Source organism: Lagopus muta, chromosome 1, assembly GCF_023343835.1.
Source record: "Lagopus muta isolate bLagMut1 chromosome 1, bLagMut1 primary, whole genome shotgun sequence".
In the NCBI taxonomy this organism is placed as follows: domain Eukaryota; kingdom Metazoa; phylum Chordata; class Aves; order Galliformes; family Phasianidae; genus Lagopus; species Lagopus muta.
The window spans coordinates 35,157,335-35,165,163 of record NC_064433.1 but is presented as its reverse complement, the minus strand read 5'-3'; positions in this window follow the sequence as shown (position 1 = coordinate 35,165,163).

Genomic DNA, 7,829 nt, shown 5'->3' with positions numbered 1-7,829 from the left:
AATAAAAAATACTATGCTTGACAACATATTTTATTGTGAGAAGTGAAATGTAAGTTATGTCTCATTGTTCACTTTATTTTAAGGGTAGAAATCATAGAAACATGGAATCATTGTTTGGAAAGACCAATAAGACCATCTAGTCCATCAACCCATGCCTTTGATTGCTATAGAGCATGTCCCTCAGTGTGACTAATACCCTGAACACTTGAACACTTGAGCACTTCCAGGGACAGTGACTCCGCCACCTCCCTGGGCAGCCTGTGCCAATGCCTCACTACTCTCTCTGAGAAGAAATTTTTCCTAATATCCAACCTGAACTTCTCCTGGTGCAATTTAAGGCCATTATCTCTTATCCTGTTGCTGTTATCTGGGAAAAGAGTACAACATCCACCTCACGACAACCTCCTTCCAGTCAGTTGTAGAGAGCAATAACACCTCCCCGAGCCTCCTCTTCTGCAGACTGAACAATCCCAGCTCCCTCAGCTGCTCCCCACAAGACTTTTGCTCCAGGCCCTTCACAGCTTTGTTGTCCTTATCTGGACACACAGTATTACATCTCATTACTTATGTTGTAAAACTTAGTTTCGTTGGCATTCTTTAATTCTGTGGCATCTTCATTATGAAGTTACTTTTAGAAAAGAAAATCAACTTTATTATATTTAAAATCAAAATGAGCACAAGCACCCAGTCTTCACAATTTAGCGATGACAAGATGATGCGCTGCCAGTGCTTCTCTTTGTAAGTGGGTGTATGACAATAATCCCCGTCCGAGGAGGCTGTGGATGCCCCATCCCTGGATGCACTCAAGGCCAGGCTGGATGTGACTGGGCAGCCTGGTCTGGTGGTGGCAGCCCTGCACACAGCAGAGGGGTTGAAACTCGATGATCACTGTGGTCTTTTCCAACACAGGCCATTCTATGATTCTAAGGAAATAAACTGCAAGCAGTGCACTTTAAACTTACAACTTCAGAAATATCACAAATAAAAAGGAGCACATTAGATCATGCAGCCTGTTTATGTGAGAGCTTTTTGGCATTTTAAGGGTATATCGTATCACATCACATTGCGTTAGAACTCTCAAACTCAGCAGATGATGGCTCAGGCACCATCCCAGAAAAGCAGGCATGTTACAGCAATTGCTTTTAGTCATTCAGTGGGGAACGCGTATCTATCTAGTTATTTATTTATTTCTACTGGTGGTTCACATCCTGCATCTGTGATCAGCATCCAGTGGTGCTGAGACACACCAGGGACTGAATGCACTGAGGTACCGAGCCCATTGAACACTTTCTGCAGATGACATTTGTCCCGGTGATGGTACATGAGGTGAGCACGGCGGCACACCCCGCACACGCAGCCTGCAGGGATGGCTGAACCCCAACTGGAGGCCGCCGGTGGCCACTGTGTGCTGCCAGCAGCTCTGAGTGGCTCTGCCCTCTAGTGGCTCTCTCCGTGCTTCACCGGACACCGGCGCAGTGCCGTGTGTCCTTATATTGGGCTGGGGGTAACAAACTTACATTTCCTCCTTGTTGCATAGTGCCAGAATAGAGAGCACTGCCAAAACGCGCATCCCCGCTGCCTCAAGTCATGTCCCTCCCAGCGGCCCGGGAGCCGGCATGTTGGCTCGGAGGTGTGCAGCTGCCATCACAGCCGCCCATCCGCTGCGGGTTCCCAGCAGTTCAGTTCCTGTGGGCGTTCTCCTCTTCCTGTGAAGCCCTATATCTGTGCACAGCAGCATTCAGGTGGGCTCACTGCCTCTGCTCGTGGATTTCCCTTACGGGAGGAAGCAAGCAGGGCCTGCACTGGTGAAAGAGAGGGGTGAGGCTGGAAGCACGAGCTGAGAGCAGGGCTGATTTGAGGCCCTCCAGCTCAGTTCTGTGTGAGAGAACACATAACCACTGCCTTTGGCTGCTAAGGCACATCAGCTGCCTCAGAACAACAAATTGGCCCATCTTCATCATTAATGCCCAACTGATTAGTTTCTTTTCCTATACCATCAAATTCTTGAAACCAGAAACACCCCCAGTGCTTTCCTCTGTGTATGTAGAACAACCCCTGCTACTCCCCACCAGCTGGTTATACATAACCCCGCTCCCCTGCCATCAGCACTTTATAGTGGAATGCGTTACTGAGATAATTTCAGGCACACAGGCAGCACTTAGCAGCACTTTACGTCTCTGTCTTGTCACACAACACCCCTTCTGGTATCTGCTCATGAATGCTGCAACCACAAAATAGGTGCTTGCTCTTCTAATCCTGTGCCAGCACGTGTTGCAGTATAACACTGCCACACAGACACACTCCTCTGTATGCACACCAGGTAAACACAGCTGAATTTGGCCATTCCTGACCAGCCTCCAGGTTGCAGAGCTCAGTGGCACACCCACAGTGCTGTCACAAAGACCTTTGACAAGCCCACATTTGGGACATCAGTGAAGGTTCAGCTAAGATGGAGCGGAGCTCAGAAGTATGAAAATGGAAAATGTCATCTGTCATGTTGAATTTAAGGGTCCATTTGCCAAGTGAGAACACACAGCACGGCTGACTGAGCGGCAGTGTGACAACTTGCAAGGATGCAAGCAGAAAACCCCGGGTGCTGACCAACCCCGCAGCTCCCAGCACACAGTGAGCAGGAGGCACCACGCCATGCAGGGTCCTGGGACACAACATGCATCCATTTCTGGCCCACAGAGTTCTTCCTGATCCCATAACAGAGGCTGACCCTCTCCAGTTCAACATTGGCATGGCACAGCTGTGGCCAAGCTCTGCATGTCCTCTCTAGCTCTACACATGGACCAGAAGGATTTTTTCCTTCTATTATTCTTAAAGTAAATAGTACAAGCACTTCATGATAGTGCACACAGTGTTTCCATCAGAAAGTATGTAGCTGAGTTCCTTGCCTTCCCACGATCCTTGGCTTTTTCACCTCATTCTATCTTTTTAGAAGAGAAGAAGAAAGAAAACAGACCCTTTTCTCTCTTTCTTTCCATTTTAATTTCCTGTTCATTCTAATACAATTCTTGACAATAAAATCTAACCAACCTCTTATTTATTTATTTATGTATTTTGACCAGAAGAGTGGTGATGCTCTTAGAGTCCCGTGGTTTACATTAATTGGTTCATCCCACAAACAAAACAAAACAGTTGCAAATGCTAATGCACTGAAACAGACATGACATGCAGTGACATATTTTCCTGACAAATTAAAAGACCTTTGAAATATAAATAAATAATTACAGGATATTTGTTAAAGCTTCTCACACATACACTAAAAGCACATTAACGGCAAAGAAAGAGGTGGACAAAATAGTGCATACCTTCAAAAAATCATTATATTTTTCAGTTATGTTGTTAACATAACTTGTAAGCTGAAGAAACTACTTGACTAAGTCACATAACACTTAAGCAAGTTTAAAAATCCAGAGCATCAGTCAAGGGGTTTTATTTCATCATGCCTTGCTTGGCTTCAAAATGATTTTCTACTTCAGTGGACTTTGTGGAAGGAAGAGTTTTATGGTGCATATCTGTATCTTCATTTTGAATTTAACACTAAACACTGCAATTATATACTGTGATATAAATATTCATAAACTGCTGTCTCCATAGCAAAAACATTCATCTTAAAGTAAACTTCACTAAGAACTGGCTTGATAAAACTCTTGTACATTATGGCTGCCTTTCAGGGGTGTCTGAAGCAGCATGTTATTGATTGACACTAATGGGATTATATTAAAACTAATACAAATTTTCTGCTGGATTTTACTGCAGAAGAAAGCAGTGGGGCAGTGATGGAGCTTGGCTGAATGAAGAGACAGGGAGCGTGGAATCCTACCAAACAACCTTCAAAATCATGTAAGCAGCTGTGACTCGGTGATCTCATCTGCAAAAATCTGTGCAGATGCTACACATTTATTGCAATTGATTTGACCTGCTGAACACATTATGCGAGAAATCCCTTGTTAACATTTCCTACTTCACAGATTTTTTAAACATATACTTCAGCTGATTCATAAAGACTAATGAAAGTCTTAAAAAGTTTTCTAAGTGCACGATGAGCATTGCTTTTGAGGAAAAAAAAAGTGCAAATATTGCATCTTTACTTTAAAGTGGCTAATTGTGCAAATAAATTTGATTTAATAAACTCTAGACAGGAATGGAAGAAAGCAACCCTCACAAAATACAAAAAATATAATATTCCCTCTAAATTATGCATTCAGATCACACTGCAGTACAGAGAGTTCTTGCATGTTTAATGGAAATAAAAATTTCAACAAGTTCCAGATACTGTTGGTGAATAAAATATATTTGCACGCATCCATCTACTCTCCACATTCACGAAGGCTGTAGGCTACATGTATAGAGCACATACAGCTAGGCTATGTTGTAAGTCCAACATGACTCCAACACATTACATGTGTTACATGTGTATTACAATACACAACATATTATACTGAAGACACTCATTTTGAAATAAATACATTAGCTTAAGTGATCCGGAGGACAGTATTACTGAATTGGCTCTCTGTGTATGTGGTCAGCTGTGTACCAGTGGTGTAGGTGTGAAGCTTTGCCACAATGAAGATATCTTGGTACTTCCACAAAGCTGTAGGGAGATGACAAGGCAGAACATCTGCTGATCATCACAGACATCCTTTTTTTTTTTTTTTCTGCTGGAGAGGAACAGGCACTGCCAGAAGGCAATTGGTCTTTTCTAGTCGGGTCAGATAAATTGACCTCCATGGGTGTTTACCTCACTGCATTGGCTATAAAAGGGAGTCAATCAACTGCCATAGATATAACACCTAATTTTTAGGTCACTACAGCCAGGTGAGATGGATCTCACCTTCCATTTTTCAAAGAACGATCAACTCAGCTAGGCCATTCCTAACCCTCCAAAAGCCACCTTGAAGGTTAAGCTGGCTGTCTAGAATTACTTCACAGAGGAAGAGGAGATGAAGAGGCCCTCTATAGCACCTCCCACAGAGGGGGTTGCCTCTAGGTTTGATTTAACTCAAAATTTTTTGTTACAGACCATTTTCTGCCTTGCAGTCACCTGGGCCTGACCCAAATCCAATGAAGTAAAATCTGGCAACTCCAAGTCTGGCATTTGCATTTTCTATTTGCAACATTCTCAGGTGTGGTAGTGCAGAGCAGGCACAGAGGAGGGATCGACCTTCATGATAGCAAGAGGATATCTAATTTACGTCTCCTTTGTTCTCTCACACTCATAAAATCTCATATATTTTCCTCTTTTATTAGCACAGTAGTCCAATCTTCCTTGGCTACACTCTGAAATGTGGTATAAAAAACATCCCAGTAATAGTAACAAAAATGCTCATTTCAAAGCCATGAAGTTCTTAATTCCACAGAGGAAGTCGTGCTCTTCTTTACTAATCTTTTTTTTTTCAAATAATTTTTCAGTTGTTGAATATTTCACATATTTATTCTAAAACTCCCATAAAAAGAGCAAAAGAAGAGAAATAGCTTCCTAGGGATCTTCTACAAATTGTCATTCCAAGATTATCGTATTAGCCCAGTAGATTAGCTTGATAGATGGAATATAATGCTCTCTCATTTTAGCTAATGCTGCTTTACTAAAGGAGCTAACAAACTTAATTCTACTGAGGGCAGGATTACCTGACAGAGTAATTGAGTAATTTTGTGTACTTACAGATAGGATGAAACAGATCAACTCATTTCTTTGCACTATTTGCATTGCTTTGTTGGAAACTATTTAACCCTGAACAAGCTCCAAAGGCTCTCACTGGTGTTGGGACCAAACTGTGATGAATTCCTATTGCCCAGAGAGTTTTGTCACTGGATCTGGCAGCTGAAGCTCCAGCCTCTGTCGAAACACATATTTTAACCAGATCTCTGGCCACAGGCCCCTTCTGCTACTGCCCTGCTGCCTCTTTGCAGAGCGTGGCAGAGGAGGCAAGAGGTTCTGCCTGAGAAGGGCTTGCATCAGCTTGCCTAGAGCACAGAAACCTCAGCCTCCCCGCTTCTGGGCCTATCCGTGGCCTCTGGGCAGGTTTTGATCCTTCCTGAATGATAGCAGATTCCTGAGGAAGGATCAAATCTGCTTCTCAGTTTGTGCCATCACTGCTGTGCTTCAGCATCTCTGGGCAGCTTCCCAGCCCAGACATCCCATTCCCATCTGGGAAGCATCACTCTAGATAGGTTACCTCACACTTTCTACACAGCAGAGTCACAGGCTAGAGATTGTGCTAGGACATAAGACCCTAATCCCTCTGGGAAGCAATGGCAACTCAGATACTGGATGAGTAACGAGGCTATACTTGGCCCAACCTGTAGTAAAGCAGAAGCCAGCATGTGGGCCTTTGAAAAGATAAACAAACTCCAGACCTTGTCATCTCTTTAATTATATGTTTGCTACCAACAGCTTAAACAAACAGTTCTCATTTCTTTATTTTATTTCATGCTCATCATTACTGTGATCATGCTGTGGAGCCTCATGTATTTCAAAGGCTTCCTCTGCTAGCAGAGACTTGGGCAGCCATAGCAATGCTGCTTTGAAGAGAAAATGCCAGCAGTGAAAATCTTACATGTCTTGCTGCTGGCTTCAGACCATCTCCACAGCGTTAAAAATCAAGAGGGAACATGAAAGAGTGAAGATTTAAGCCACAAGAAGAAACTAATAGGAGATCAAATTACTTATCCTAAGAAAGTACTATGTTGGAGGTCAAGGATAAGCGAAGAAGGGAGTCTCATTCTCAGGGAATTTAAACTATTAAAGCCCTTGTAAAGAATCCATTACAAAGTCTAGCCTACTCTCAAATGTAGTGAAAAACGTGTCAAAAATGAGAAAGAGCTGAAGAACAAAATAATGGTGATAAACTACATGGTGGCACAGCAATGTCACTGAAAAGGAGGAAAATTCTTCATTGAGAGCTAAGTCTTACAGCACCCAACCTTGCCCTGTGGAACTTTTTCCGCCATGCATTTTAAGTCAATTTACTAAGGAGCCCAAATTCACCCATTTTATCATGGACGGGGAGGAGAGAAATTAGAGACAAGCCTTACAAGTGTGATCAATAGTTCTATTCAACCAGTTTGACATCTCTGCAGCCTGCTGCTTAAAAGGTGGAGGAGGCCACAGATTTCATCTGATTAATTTGTTTTGGAAGAGCCTGAGCCTGACTGGCATGACCAAGTTCACCCAGAGTAATACGAGAAGAGTGTGAAATAACAAATGTATTTCACAGTTCAGCTTGGCATCCCTCACTAGGGAAATGTGCGAGACATTAGTTCTAGTCAAGACATTTTCACAGAAACAAGGGCTAACACATGTAATAGGAAAAATAAAAATCTAAATAAATGTTGAAATCCAATTCTGGTAGTCTATCTGTCTTAAAATAGCCTGTCCTACAATAACAGTGCTGCTGTGTTTATCTAACTGACAGCGGGAACATCAAGCAGCTTTGCAGTACAACCATTTTTGAGACTAATAATTGTTCTTATGCTTCAGCCACTGGCCTTTTCCAAGCCACCTCTCTACTCTTTGGGAACTGGACGAGTAATGTGAGTAAGTAACACTCAGGTTGTGGCTTGGAGCATGTAAGCTGTTTGTTGGATCCCTGGTACTAGCCCAAAATCTCGCAGTCCACAATCATGAGTCCCATATAACATACCTGCTAGGTTGGCCTTCACACTGCAGCAGCAGCGTTAGGTGCAGCTGTGCACTGTCTCTCTGTGCCATGTGTAGTTACTTGTCAAATCCGGCACCTTCTTCAGCCACGGCATAGGCCTGCTCCACTCCAGGCCTCAGCACTGACCCAGCGTTAATAAGAGAGGAATCCCAGGCTCAC